At 42.1% G+C, this 15298-nt stretch overlaps 1 long non-coding RNA gene across 1 annotated transcript; it reads left to right on the top strand.

Moving 5' to 3' along the window:
• The first annotated feature begins 4399 nt into the window (after positions 1 to 4399).
• Positions 4400 to 15024, top strand: LOC126948460 (uncharacterized). The gene is made up of 2 exons (XR_007723459.1): positions 4400 to 6908; positions 7762 to 15024. It is a non-coding gene; the product is annotated as an uncharacterized LOC126948460 (long non-coding RNA).
• Positions 15025 to 15298: the final 274 nt, after the last annotated feature.

The raw sequence follows: 15298 nt of genomic DNA, 5'->3' as shown, positions 1-15298 counted from the left end.
GTGGTGGCTCACGCCTATAATCCCAACACTATGGGAGGCTGAGGCACGAGGATTACTTGAGGTCAGGAGTTTCAGACCAGCCTGACCAACATGGCTAAACCCTATCTGTACCAAAAATACAAAAATTAGCCAGGCATGGTGGCCCATCCCTGTAATTCCAGCTACTTGGGAGGCTGAGGCATGAGAATTGCTTGAACCCAGAGGCAGAGGTTGCAGTGAGCCAAGATCACACTACTGCACTCCAGCCTGGGTGATGGAGTGAGACTCTGTCTCAAAAAAAAAAAAAAAAAAAAAAAAATATATATATATATATATAACAAAATACATAATCATCTTGATTCTAATGAACTCGAACATCTTAAGAAGATGAGTGAAAATCCTGGTAACCATTAATGAAATCAAATTATTTCGAAGAATTACATACTAAATGATCTTAAAACAGGTGGCCTTATTGGGGAGATCTTCCATACTACTAGGAAATACATACTTAGGTAAACTATTTCATAGTATAGACAACGATGGAAAGCTACTGAATCCATTTTGTGAAATGAAGACATGCAATAACCTAACAAATATTACACTTAAAAATAGAAAACTATAGACCACTCCCAAATATAAATATGACATAAGAATTATAGTTAAAAGTATTGGTAGGTAGAATTGAACAATGTATTAAAAGAATCATTCACCCCTCTGAACATATCAAAGGAACAAAAGAAAGTCTTCTAATATTAGTTTAAATAGAAAAATTACATGATAAAATAGATGACCCAAAAGTATACAATTACATTCAACATTTCTGATTTTTAAAGATAAAAACTCTTGAAAACTAAGATCAGAAAGCTTCTCCCCCACTAATGAATACCTTTGTTAAATATATGTTAAACCATAACCAATGTTTTACTTAATAGTAAAACACTAGAGGAATTTTCACTAAAATCATGAACCAGACATGTATTTTTAACATTGGAAATTTTAGCCAATGCAATATATACTTGAAGCAGAAAAGAAATATAATTATTTAGAAAAGAGTCAAAACTGTCATTATTTGTAGGTGGTAAGATTATGTACATTAAAAGCTAATAGAATAAACTGAAAATCTCAAAGGATAAATTACTTCAATAAAACCCTATAGAAAAATGGACAAATATTAGTAGTTTTCCTATATACTGGCAATAATCAATTCAAATAATATAATTAAAAGCTTAAAATATCATTATATAAGCAACAAAAGACATAAAATACTAAACTGAACTGTGTAAAATGAATGAAGATGACTATAAGATTTAACCAATAAAGAAAAAAAAAGGATTTAACACAGAACATCCCACGTTCCTGAACAGGGATTCCCAAATTCCAATGCAATTGTTTTTTTAACTCTACAAACAATGCAATTTCTAGGATGTTTTATAAAAGAATGGTGAGAAATAACTTCTCACAAGATATTAAAATAATTATAAAGCCACAATAATTTGAGTAACATGCTATTGGCATGATATTGGATAGATAAATCAATAGTACAGAAGCAAGCCTTGAGAAACCCTAGTATACATAAAAACTAATGAAGGAAAGACAAAGATTATAAACTAATTAGATAGGAATGAACAGTTTAGTATACAATATCCAAGAAATTGCGTTTCAGAAAATGTCATTATATAGAACCTCTCACCTCAAACTATATTCCAAAAACAAAACCAAAACAAAAAAAAACCCTCCAATTCAATTACAGAATTAAATGTTCCTAGCTACCAGAAAAAAAATAGATGATCATAATTACACTGTGGGCAGGGATTTTCTAAGGAAAAAGTGGCATATTTGACTATTAACCAATTTTAATTTCTACAAGTCAAAAAATCAATATGGAATTTTTAAAAGACTAAGGACAAATTGTTTGCAATCGCTATTCCAAAGATCAGGTTAATTCTCACAAGGTATAAAGAAACGAGCTATTAGAATCCAGTGGAAAAAAAATACTAACAATGCAATAGTGAACAGAGAATTCATAGAAGAAGTGCCATGGGCTAATAAATCTATGAAATAATATTTAATATCACAAGTTTTTTAAAAAGGAATAAAAGATTTTTGAATTAAAACCGTGAGAAAGCTATGCCATGTTTCACTTACCAATTAGCACAGCTTTTTTGTTTGTCTTAATATTCATTGCTGTCAAGGGTATGGGGAGACCAGTACACTCATACAGTGAGGCAAGAGTATCGACAGTTACAGCCATTCTGAAAAGCATGCAGACCCATGTATCAAGAACTGTTGTTATAAATATCAATATACATTGATCTAGTTCATTTACTTTCACTTTTAAAAATTGTTCATATACTTCTAGGAACTTATTCTAAGTAAAATACAGATTACCAGAAATACAGAGATTGATATATAAGAATGTCACGTCTATATTACTCATCATTGCAAAAAGTTGGAAATTTCCTAAAAATTTCCTTTAAAAGCCCAACATTTAGGGAAAGGTTTCAGCTGGGCACAGTGGCTCATGCCTGTAATCCCAATTCTTTGGGAGGCCGAGGCAGGTGGATCACAAGGTCAGGAGTTCAAAACCAGCCTGGCCAACATAGTGAAACCCCGTCTCTACTGAAAATACAAAAAATTAGCCAGGCGTGGTGGCGGGCACCTGTAATCCCAGCCACTCAGGAGGCTGAGGCGGGAGAATCACTTGAACCCTGGAGGCAGAGGTTGCAGTAAGCCGAGATCGTGCCACTGCACTCCAGCCTGGGCGATAGTGCAAGACTCCATCTCAAAACAAAAACAAAACAAAATAGAAGCCCATATTTGTTTACATATGTATACACAAAAGTATATATATATTTATTAAGAAAACTTGTCTCATTATTGTAACACTGTAAGATGATCTTTCATGCTTCACCATCACAGTTAGGTGGCATAATTTGAGCCTCAAAATTCAGAATCTTCTCCCAGAGTTAGATGATAGCAGAATCTCAAAGTCAAAGATGATCCTAGTTATCTAGTCTGGTGATTCTCAGACTTGAGTATGCATCTAAATAACCTACAGGGGTTCTGAAACACATATTGCTGGGCCACATCCCAGATTTTCTGGTTCAGTAAGTCTGGATGCTAGAGAGTTTTCATTTCTCACAAGTTCCAAGGTGATGCTGATGCTGCTGGCCTATGAGCCACACTTTGAGAACCAACGATGTAGTTGAACTTCCCAACTCATCAATAAATCCCACACTTCTTCCCCACCCTCTGCAAAATCTGATTGATTGTCCAGTTACATTCTTTTGTTTTTTTGTTTGTTTGTTTGTTTTTTGTTTTTTGTTTTGTTTTGTTTTGTTTTGTTTTGTTTTTGAGACAGAGTCTCGCTTTGTTGCCCAGGCTGGAGTGCTGTGGCGCAATCTCGGCTCACTGCAACCTGTGCCTCCCAGGTTCAAGTGATTCTCCTGCCTTGGCCTCCCAAGTAGCTGGGATTCCAGGCGCCCACTACCACACCTGGCTAATTTTTGTACTTTTTAGTAGAGACGGGATTTCACCATGTTGGCGAGGCTGGTCTCGAACTCCTGACCTCAGGTGATCTGCCTACCTCGGCCTCCCAAAGTGCCAGGATTACAGGTGTGAGCCACCGTGCCTGGCCTTGTCCAGTTACATTCGAAGGCCTCTGATGGCAGGAAACACTGTCATGAAGCAGAGCATTCTAGGATCTTGGAGGGCCCAGAAACAGCTAAGACCTGAAAACCATGGAAACCTTCACCCCTCCCTTAGGCTCGCTTTAAGCAGATTCCTGCTTAAAGCATAGTTTTCTTTAACTTTTAAAACATCACAGAGACTATTTGAGACCTTTCAGATTTGTGCCTTTCTATGCATCTCCAGTTAAAATTACAGCAGATCTCAGACACTTTTCTTTTTTGTTGTTTTGTTGTTGAGACAAGGTCTCACTTTGTCACCCAGGCTGGAGTGCAGTGGCGAGAACATGGCTCACTGCCGCCTCGACCTCCCAGGCTCAAGCAATCCTCTCACCTCAACCTTCCAAGTAGCTAAGGGTGCCCCTTCATGTCTAGCTAATTTTTGTATTTTTTGTAGAGACGAAGTTTCACCATGTTCCCCCGGCTGGTCTTGAATTTCTGCGCTCAAGCGATCTGCCCACCTGGGCTTCTCAAAGTACTGGGATTACAGGTGTGAGCCACTGTGCCTGACCCCTCAGACACCTTTCAAATGGTTTGGGAAGGGTTCACACTTAAAGTTATGGGCCGTTTTACTAGGCATTATCTGAATTACTCGCCCTGAGAAGTCCCTCAATCTCTTGCTTCTCTTGAAGTAATAAAAATGTGTTGGTTTGCAGAAAACAGCCCCCAAACAAAGTCAATCGCCAGCACTAGTGAAGTTCACATTTTTGTTCTATTTTAAAGGGGAAATTACATGCTGCAATAGTTTTGTGAACTTCGAACTATCATGCAAGAGTCTAGTGTATCAATTCTCTCTGTGATCGAGCAGAAAACTATGCACTAAGCTCCTGATCTTAGCACTTGGCCAGGTGCCGTCAGTGTTGTGAATAGTTTTTAAGAAAATCATAGACTTTAGTTAATTGCCTGACTTACCCGATTACCAAAGAAGCTTGGGTGCTAACTACAGAAATGTGGGATGACCTCTTTCTATCAGGGATTGAAAAGGCAGGCTTAGCCACATCCAACTACCTCCTAAAATAGGATCATAACTATTTTACCTGCTAGCCCCTAATTTAAGGGTAAGGGACTGATATCTCTTTGACTGGAAATGAGGATATGATTTCATACTTCTTTCGGTTCTATAGTAATAGAATCCACAAAGCTGACCAAAATATTATGTTACCCGGGAGCCCCAAACTCCTACCCTATCAAGACCTTTGTCAGAACTGCTGAAAAACATGCAGCAGAGATTTGAGTTTTACTTCCTCTTCTGTGCCCTAGAGGTACTAACTAGTGAATAAATAGCTCAGCTAAAGGGAGAAAAAAGAGAAGCGAGGGTCTTGTATCATCTTAAAAAAAAAAAAAAAACAAGGCCAGGCACTGTGGCTCATGCCTATAATCCCAGCACTTTGGGAGGCCGACGTGTGCGGATCATGAGATCAGGAGTTCAAGACCATCCTGACCAATGTGGTGAAACCCCGTCTCTACTAAAAAATACAAAAATTAGCCAGGCATGGTGGCAAGTGCCTGTAGTCCTAGCTACTCAGGAGGCTGAGTCAGGAGAGTCGCTTGAACCTGGGAGGCAGAGGTTGCAATGAGCCGAGATTGCGCCACTGCACTCCAGCCTAGGCAATAGAGTAAGACTCTATCTAAAAAAAAAAAAGGGGGGGTGCTCTACCAGCAGGAAAGGTAGGCACCAGCTACCAACCTCTGCCTCAAACATAGCCATCTCCACTGCCAGCACGTACGGCTTATCAGTCAGTACTTCCACAACGTGTTGTACCCTGAACAGGCACTGCACTGGCTCAGAGAGTACCATGGTGAAGAAGCTGAAGTCCTTCCCCTCATGGGCATGGGAGATCAGGAGTGAGAGATGGCTGACCACCGGGGAACATGCCACAAAGAATGCTACATTGCATGCCACAGATAATTGCTGTCCGAGTGTCCAGTCTCCAGCCTATGCCTCACTTCTGTGCATTCTGGGATAAACACAACGCCCACAATAAGACACACAGCACAAAATGATGTTGATGCATTCTCGGTTTTCTCCTCTGGTGACTATCACAGAACAGTGACTCTCTCCCCTTTTAGGTCTCCAGGCTGGTGGAAGCCAACATAAGGGTCATTTTCAGCTTTTAGCACCAGTTTATGCTAATTGTCCACAGTGTCTTTTGGTCCCATCCTTCCCTTCCATTTCCTGGAGCCCTTTATTTTAATTTTAATTTTTTGAGATGGAGTCTCTCTCGTCGCCCAGGCTGGAGTGCAGTGGCGCGATCTTGGCTCACTGCAACCTCCGCCTCCCGGGTTCAAGTGATTCTCCTGCCTCAGCCTCCCAAGTAGCTAGGATTACAGGTGCCTGCCACCACCTCCAACTAATTTCTGTATTTTTAGTAGAGACGGAGTTTCACCATGTTGGCCAGGCTGGTCTCAAACTCCTGGCCTCAAGTGATCCACCCATCTCAGCCTCCCAAAGTGCCGCGATTACAGTTCCTGGAGCCCTTTCAATGTCAACCTGGCTTACAGTAGTACCCTCTTAGCCAGGCACTCACTACCCCAGCTCACCTTGACAACAGCTGTTAAATAATTTCCCTCAAACTCTTTTTTTTTTTTGTCATGTTATTCAGCAGTGTAGAATGCCATCTCACGCTTCCTCGTTTCTTCATGTGAACCCAGTCTTTCTGCCTCCCTTTAAAACCCACCAGCTACCCCACCTGTGCCATGACCACATTTCTCATAGTTTGCCCTGAACTCAACCTGCTCATCTGTGACTTCTCTACCCATGCCCTTTTCACCAACACATTTCCTTTCCTTCCTTCAAATTTTAAAATTCTTTCCTCCTTGTTCCCATCAGACTTTTCTCATTCCCTGCCCACCTTGTTTTGGACGCCACTGGTTTAGCCGAGATTAATTTAAACTCGTTGATGGTCTCTGTGTTCAAGAGTTCTTCTGTTGTTCCCTGTGGTCACACTGTCATTTCCTACAATGCGGTAAAAACCACAAGAATGAGTTCATAGGTTCTGTTTCTTTTTACCTCCATCTTTCTCTTTCTCTTTCTCCATAAGACAAGGATTTCACTAACTGTTACTTTCCATTTTACAGTTTACAGTGGGCTTTCATTGACAATCTATTATTTGATCTTTGTGAGGAAAATAAGACAAATGTTATCCTCCTCATTTGCAGTTCAGTAAGCACTGGCTCTGAAGATTCAATGATTCGTCTGAATTTTCACAGCAAAGAAGTGGAAGTGTCTGGACTCAAACCCAGGTCTTTGAATTCTAAGTGCTTCCTGTTCCCACATCATCATCCTACTCTGAGCATTATCATACTTAATAAATATTGTGGATGAACTGATAATGTAGATTATTAAGGTTGCAAGGCCACACTCAAGTAGGAATTAATGATTTCAAAGTCATGACCTGAGGATAAGGTTGGGAAGAAAGGCAAAAATGAGAATACATCGGTGTCTTTCACTTCCAATTGACTTAAAGTTTACAGCAGAAAACACTTATAAACTCTAAAATTTAAAGAAAATAAAGTTTTAAAAAGAATTTAGGCTCTTCCCTAGAAGGCCAAGAAAAGAGGAAATACCTAAGGCACTCACTTGGGAACTCTCCACATAATGTTGCTTAGTCAGAGGTCAGACCAAAGTCTCGGTCACTTGATTGACATCTCAGCACTGCCTTGGCAGGAATGACCAGGAGCAATGGAGGCTGGGAATCTGAAAAACTGGGCTCTAATTGTTCTGCTGCTCTGTTTGTGAACTTAGGCTAGTCTAATGGGCTCCTGCAGAGGGGTCGATTGAGTCCCTGAGGTCTCCTCTGGCTGTGACATTCTGAGAGTCTGTGAATACCAAGGACACAAGACAGGTGTGAGCTGATCACCACGTGGGAAGCTCACACCTGTCTCTCCAGTGCTTCCGCCCCTCACTCCCAGCCGTGCCAAACTCCAGGCCCAGTCAGGGTCAAGTTGCCAATTTTGAAGCCGTTCAAGGACAGTTGTCCTTCTGCATGGGGCTCCTTCCAGCCTGAAGCTGGCCTTTCCTTTCTCTGTGGCTCACTCTCCCTTAGGCTACTGAGATTTGCATGCCACTAATTCATTTCTGCCTCTTTGCTTTTAGATTAAAATTACTCACAAGAACCAAGCGCCCATGATGATGGGGCCTCCCCAGAAGAGCAGCTTCTTCTCGTTGAGGAGGAAGAGCCGTTCAAAAGACTAAACAGTGTGCCAAACACCAGCTAAACCAAGAGAGAAAACAAGAAACTATAATGCACACTCACACACACATTTACGTGCATACTCACATGCACACACACGCACACATATACACTCTTCTCTAACCAGTGGAAGCAAAGCCACCCTTCGGGAAGAAAACGTCACCTTGCCATAGATTCTATTTCAACAATGGGTACACCCCTAACAGAGCCAGTGCCAACAAAACATTTTGAATGGACTTAGGGCCCGTGAGGGCTCATGCAGCAACCTCCACATTCCCACAGGCCTCGAGTAGAATTTTCTGAGACTGAAGAGAAATCCCCCTTTCTTTCTACCAGCCCTGCAAGTTTCCTCATGGACGCTTGCAAGAGGCAGGCTGCAGGTTTCCTGCCTATAGTGAGATCGGATGTGGCCAAGGGAAAGAGCTCTGGTTCCAGAGAATTTGCACAAAGGTCCCTCTGTACAGAGACAAAACAGCCTCCAGCTCTCAGAGCATAATCCTTGGCAGGGCTCAGCAGGCGCACGTTGGTTTCTTGGTCGTCCTTTGAGTGATAACTTCTCCCTCAACCTGCTGAGGAGGCAGAAAGGCCGTGGAAAGCTGTATTTCCATTCCTGGGTTCCTGCACCATCAGTGGGCACTTGTTATTTTCCCGGAGCCTTCTCCTGGTGGCTGTATGTTTGTTTAGAGGTGGCTCCAAGAGCTCCCAGAGCTGCCTGCACAGCACACCTTAGATGTGGTATTTATTTTCTTAGTTCTGTGAACACCTGGGAGGGAAAGCAGAGAAACTGGGATTTATTTTTCAAATTGGTGTCATAATATTGTGTAAAAAGGGAAGAAAAAAAAAAAAAAACCACCCCCAGCTTCTTTCTTTTTCAAGCCAAAGCGTGTTTCCTGTTTGAGTTCCAAGCCCTGGTGGCAGACTATTCCTGAAGGCAGAAAAGATGGGAAGGAAGGAACTTTGCTGGGGAAACCAGGAGATGGTTCCCTCCTGCTTCTTTGCACTCACCACTCCCAGAGTATGACCTGAAGGACCTTCTGATGGTCTTACGTGTGTATGTATATATATGTTTAGCCTATATATATTTATATATATATAAATATTTATTTACTGATGGACTTTTCCTGATTGGAAAAAATAACAGAGGTAGTATGAGACAGAAAGTGGTAAGGAAAAAAAAGGTTCTTACTCCCCCACTCCACTGTTTCATTATCAGGACGCATCTCCCTGCGGTGATCACAAGGGTTAAGGGGAATGAAAGTAGCTCCCTACTTTCATGAAGAGACTGAGAGCTCCTATTCTGGATCCTCAAAACAAGCATGAAAGACTTGCTGGGCTGGATTTACTCTCCCATTTGTCAGATAAGAAAATTGAGTCTCAGAAAAGTTCAGAGACTTTTTCCATGGTGTCTTGGCTAATGCAGCTTGAGAGTAGGTGACGTTACAAAGATATTTAATGGAGAAAAGAACCCATGCATCTCAGAGTAGGGTCATTTCCGGTCACTGAAAAGTGATTCCACTTGGATCCAGGTTGCCAGGGAGGAACAAACGTACAGCACATGCGTGGACGGGATATGCCCACACAAGAAAACGAGTGCCTCATGCTGCTTCCCAGAGGTTCTCTCTGGCCTGAATGGAAAAGAAGTTGGTCTGAGGTTGAAGGTACTAAACAGATCATCAGATTGAACTCTCCACATGTCACCTCATCATGGTCATCATAGTCTCTTAGTTTGGAAACAACCTTGGCTGCAGGGATGACCTCAGTGGAGAGTCGCAAGGAGGACTGAGGTATCTTCTGCAAGATACTGCCAGCCAGGACAGAGGGGTCTCAGCAGAGCTCAGTGGGCTTCATTCAGCAAGTGCCAGCATTACCATCCTTTCCCAAAGGCAAGGCCGCTCAGCGCTTCACTGGGCCTCCATCCCTCTCTGAGATTTCTCAGTGGAAACTTGGACCCATTTAATATCACTCCGCTGAGCTACCTCTAATCTCCTTGCATTGGACAGGAGCTTTGGACAAGGAAGGGAATATTAAGATTGTGTGTACAAATGGCACTTAACTGTGAAGGACCATCTAGGAGCAAGATCTAAGACCATTCTGCTCAACCTAATAGTGCAGAATGCTGACTAAGGGGAAAACTAGGCCACCTGAAGTATATCTTTAATGATGGTATTCTTGGTGATGGGACCAACAAGCTCCAGAATTACTACAGGTACTATCTTGGAAGCCACTTGATTCTGAAACTGAGGCAGGTTCAGGTTTGGGGTCACTGATTCTAAGACATTTACAGAAGTTCATGCATGTGTTTCAGCCAAGTTCCCCCAAGATTGAGGCTATTGAGACATGGCACTATCAACAGGTGAAATTGATTCTCAGAGACTCACAAGTCTCATGAAGGGGCTGTGCAGAAAATGGCCCTTACCTGCTGTACCCTAGTGCACAGGACTTGCAATGTTGCTTGAGAGACATATCCCAAGTCCTTCTTAGAGGCATGGAGTATAACAACTTCAGTGGAATTGCACTTCCAATTTGGTAACCTTAGTAAATCTTGTGTTGTTTAATCATGACTTGCAAATCATCCTTTAAACACTATGACTGTGGTTTCTTTTTGTGGAGTCCCTCATCATAGTGACCCTCATAGCAGCCTCAGAGGTTAGCCGAGAAGGTATTATTATCTCAATCTCAATGAGAAGAGGTTTAGTGGTTAGTCAGGGGAGAACCTAGTCCCTTATTTCTTATTCTGATTCTGGCCATGCTACAAACATGTTCTCACCTGCCCCCCATGCTTCTACCCCAATAGCAATAAAAACTGTAAAGCAGGAACTCTTTAGTACATTGTGTTGTCCCTAAACTGATGAGCTAGGAATTGTGTTCCATTATGGCTTAGTCTTTTTGGAGTTTCCCCAGTGTGTTGAGAGTGGAGATAGACCTAGTAGGATGATTATATTCAGGTCAGAGACCAGCTCCTCTCAAGAGAGTTCTTTCCACAGATGGAAAAGATACGTTAAAATTGCCAAATAAATTAGGAAATACTTGGCAGAACCTGGAAGAGCCTCCAGACTGGCGTTACATAACATGCATATACATTATACATATGCACATTATATAAGGTGACATAGTACTTAATGTGCTGTATATATTATGTAAATTACATATTTGTGAGTAATCATGATAAATATAGAGACCCACTAATCACTTTTTTACACATACTCAGTGACAGATTAGGAAGTTACTTTGCCAGAGAGTCTTAAAACTTACTCTCTTCTGCTGCTTTGGTTCCAACTCCTGCCAAAAATAATTGCATCAACTTTTCCCATCTCTAGCCCCCTCTTCTCTTGGCCAAAACTCTCAGTTACCTCCTGTCCCAGCTAGTCTGTGCCTTCCGTGCAACACTACACAATTGGGATCCACAAAAATAGAATCATGGGGATGGGAAGGATCTAGATGCTCAGATCCCCTATATGTCAGGCCTACACCTCGGCACTCCCAGGCAGGTGCATGCCTAATTCTAGTATTAAAAGAGGGGGAGTTGGGGGAAGGAGGAAGAGTCTACCAACCTTCCAAGGAAGGAAACTTCACAGTCTTCCTTGGCCACCAGCTCCAGGATCTAACAGTAATCAATCAAGAAATTATTTCAAATGTTCAGTCTGAGTCCCCACAGCATATCTGAAACCTTAACTTCCTAAGATGTGTCTCCCAAAACACAAGTATCCATCAAATGTTCCATGAAAAAAAGAGTTCTGTGGTCAAGTGCTAAATCTTTTCTGGGAAGTACATAGAGAGTCTCTGAGAACTCCTAGTAAAGAACCATAGAGTCCTTTATTTGTCAACATCTATAGATTAGAAAACACTGCCTTCAGACCACCATTTATTTTGTTGTTGTTCTCAGTGGAGGTGGAAACAAGCAAGTAACCATCCTCTACAATAATATCTCAAAAAGTGCTTTTTCTAGAACAAGAAGTCTCCATTCTTTTTTTTTTTTTTTTTTTTTTTTTTGCCGGGGTAGGGGATGGAGTTTTGCTCTTGTTGTCCAGGCTGGAGTGCAATGGCGCAGTCTCAGCTAACTGTAACCTCTGCCTCCCCGGTTCAAGCGATTCTCCTGCCTCTCTTGAGTAGCTTGGATTACAGGCCTGTGCCACCATGCCCAGCTAATTTTTGTATTTTTAGTAGAGACGGGGTTTCACCATGTTGGCCAGGCTGGTCTCGAATTCCTGACCTCAGGTGACCCACCTGCCTCAGCTTCCCAAAGTGCTGGGATTACAGGCGTGAGCCACCGCGCCAAGTCTCCATTCTTAAGACACCTTTTCTTGTTTCTTTATGAGATTGTTTGTCTATTTTTATTGTTCCCCTCTATCCATCTTCAAGCAAGAATCAATGATCTAGGCCCTTTGTTTCCTGAGTTGGGAAGGGACTGGAAAGGGGATTGAAGAGAAAAAAAATAAAAGGGTAGGCATGATAGCGGATAAAGATCAGACTTCATCTGTGTAACTCCAAAGAACAGAATCAGGTCTGAAAAACACAGTTGTAGACAGGTTAATTTCTATTCAATTTAATAACTGCTCCTGGAGCTGCTCTAATATGGAAAGGACTGCCATGTGCGGGAATGAACATGCACCTGCAGTTATAGGAAAAAGCTTTGACCTGGTTGGATGGGAAACCAACAGTAACTAATCTACCTTACCCCAAAAGCTATTTAAACTGTTTTCGTAGGCATTAATGTTAAATCAGTAAATCTATTAATTCCTTTTGAACGGCATTTCTTGGTGTCCCTTATTTTCTGAAAGAATGAAAAATGACTCCAAGAGCAATTTCTGGATTGGGAGTACTGACCATTTAGACCAGTCTTGGACATGGCAGGATTGACCTGACTCACTGGCACCCTCAGGGGTCACTGATGGTGGTTGTGATTGCTCCTTAGTAGCTCTGAGAACTTAAAAAAATGGATTATAGTATTAAAGTCAAACAGATTTTGCCTTTCTACTGAGGTCCATATTAGCAGTTTGGAACTTCTAATCGTAAATATCAGACCTGTATCAGACTTGCAATAGCAAGGAAAAAGAAACTATCCTACATCTCAAATTCAAACAAGTTTTAAATAAAACAGGAGAGCAGAATTGTACAAACTTTCACATGGAGCCATTGATTTTAGCTCAACTTGATGTTCTACCATATTAGAGTGCATCTTTCAACTTTCTGCTATAAAGAGAAAGCAGGAAAGGGAGATAAGAAAGGAAACTCCCAGCCGGGTGCGGTGGCTCATGCCTGTAATCCCAGCACTTTGGAAGGCCGAGGTGGGCGAGTCACGAGGTCAGGAGTTCGAGACCAGCCTGAACAACATGGTGAAACTCCGTCTCTACTAAAAATACAAAAATTAGCTGGGCTTGGTGGTGCGTGCCTGTAATCCCAGCTACTCAGGAGGCTGAGGCAGGAGAATCGCTTGAACCCGGGAGTGGAAGGTTGCAGTGAGCCGCGATCGCGTCACTGCACTCCAACCTGGGTGACAGAGCACGACTCTGTCTCAAAAAAAAAAAAAGAAAGAAAGGAAATTTCCATTCATTGCTTACTAGGTGCCAGGCACGGTGTCAAGGTCTTTTCATGTGCTTTCCCTTTTGATCTTCAGAACAGCCTAGGATATTGGCATTGTACTTTTTTACAGATATAGAAATTCATGCATAGAAAGGCGAAGTACTTTGTCCAACAAATAGCAAGTGGTAGAACTGGGACTTGACACGGGTCTGTCTCATATGAAAATCTATGCTCAGCCAGGCGCAGTGGTTCACTCCTTCAATGCCAGCACTTTGGGAGGCCGAGGTGGGTGGATCACCTCAGTTCAGGAGTTTGAGAGCAGCCTGGCCAACATGGTGAAACCCTGTCTCTACCAAAAATACAAAATTAGCCAGGTGTGGTGGCACACACCTGTAATCCCAGCTACTTGGGAGGCTGAGGCAGGAGAATCGCTTGAACTTGGGAGGCAGAGGTTGCAGTGAGCCAAGATCATGCCACTGCACTCCAGCCTGGGTGAAAGAATGAAAATCCCGTCTCAAAAAAGAAAGAGAGAGAGAGAGAGAGAAAGAAAAGAAAAAGAGAAAATCTACACTTTTCCCACTATATTTTAGTGCCTTTAAAATTCTATTCTAATTGTTTCCAACCATACTAGTATTCTACTTGAAATAATATGACATTGACAAATTGATATCCCATCTGTTTAACCTCTGTATAGCTAGCTAATCATGTTCCTACTGAAGAACTTCCAGTGCTTGTTCATATTTAAACTCAATAGCTTCCATGGACAGCTGGATCCCAAAATCCTGGCAATCAAATCAGCAGCCATCCCTTCCTCAATCCTCAATGTCTTCATGTTCTAGCTGAATGCAACTCATTTCCCAGGACCTACACCTAATAGATTTTTTTGTTCAGCTCTGTGAGTGGGAGAGCAGCAAACAGCCTTCTCAGATTTAAATGCCATGGTCAACAGTGACTGGCCAGCAAAGGGAAGGAGCACTGGGGTTGCTGAAGGGAGCCTCCAGCAAGGAGGCTCTGTATGCAATCCTCATTAGTGATAGGCGTGGGCTGGGCCATCTGTGTTCCACAGAAGAACAGAATGGCAAGCTGCCTTTCAGATGCCAAGAGATGCTATCTAATGGGAAGATCCAGAGAGCTCAAAAAGCAGAGAAGCATCTTTCCTCATAGGCATCTCTGTGGGAAACCAGGGGCACAGAAAACCAAGGGGTTTTGGAAATTAGCTACTTAACTTGCTAGGCGTTCTACCCTTGCTGCCACTTCATTCTTCATGTCCAAGGTGCAGGACGACAAGCAGAGCCTTGCAACCTCATCTGCGAACTAAACTCCCCTAGATAGAGCTGTGGTGAACCTTTGTAAGTCTGAAATCTGTGCATGGAATAGCAGGTACATTATAGCAAGACATCAGAGTTTACGATTAAGCTTCCAAGTCTCCCAGGGGTCAGGAAACCCTGCAGGTAGAAGAGACGGCTTAATTGGATGCTCAATGCTGATTCCAGAGAAATCATCAGAAAACCTGGAGGACTACTCTAAATGGGTCAGATTAAGAAAATGCAATTTGGAACAAAGAGGATAACATCTAACCCAGTATCAAGCATGCAGTAGGTAATAAGTAGGTATCTGTCAAATGAATAAATGAATGAACAGCTAAAGTGGGTATCTGTACTTCTACTCTGGAATGGGTGGGGGCAGGGGGATGAAAGCTTTTTAACTAACAACTCAGGAACTTGAAACCACAGGATGTAGAGGGAGCTCATGGGGGCCTTTAACTACCCAGACATCTGTTGAGTGATGGATACAGCTAAATATGGATCATCAAAGGGCTTTCTAGGTCACATGGAGGGCAGCTACGTGATTCAGAAAATATGAAATTCGACTTGGACAGAAAGACAGAAATATTTGCAATTCACTTCTTAAAGATAAGGT

Source organism: Macaca thibetana, chromosome 2, assembly GCF_024542745.1.
Source record: "Macaca thibetana thibetana isolate TM-01 chromosome 2, ASM2454274v1, whole genome shotgun sequence".
In the NCBI taxonomy this organism is placed as follows: Eukaryota; Metazoa; Chordata; class Mammalia; order Primates; family Cercopithecidae; genus Macaca; species Macaca thibetana.
This window is presented reverse-complemented; position numbering and strand designations above follow the sequence as displayed.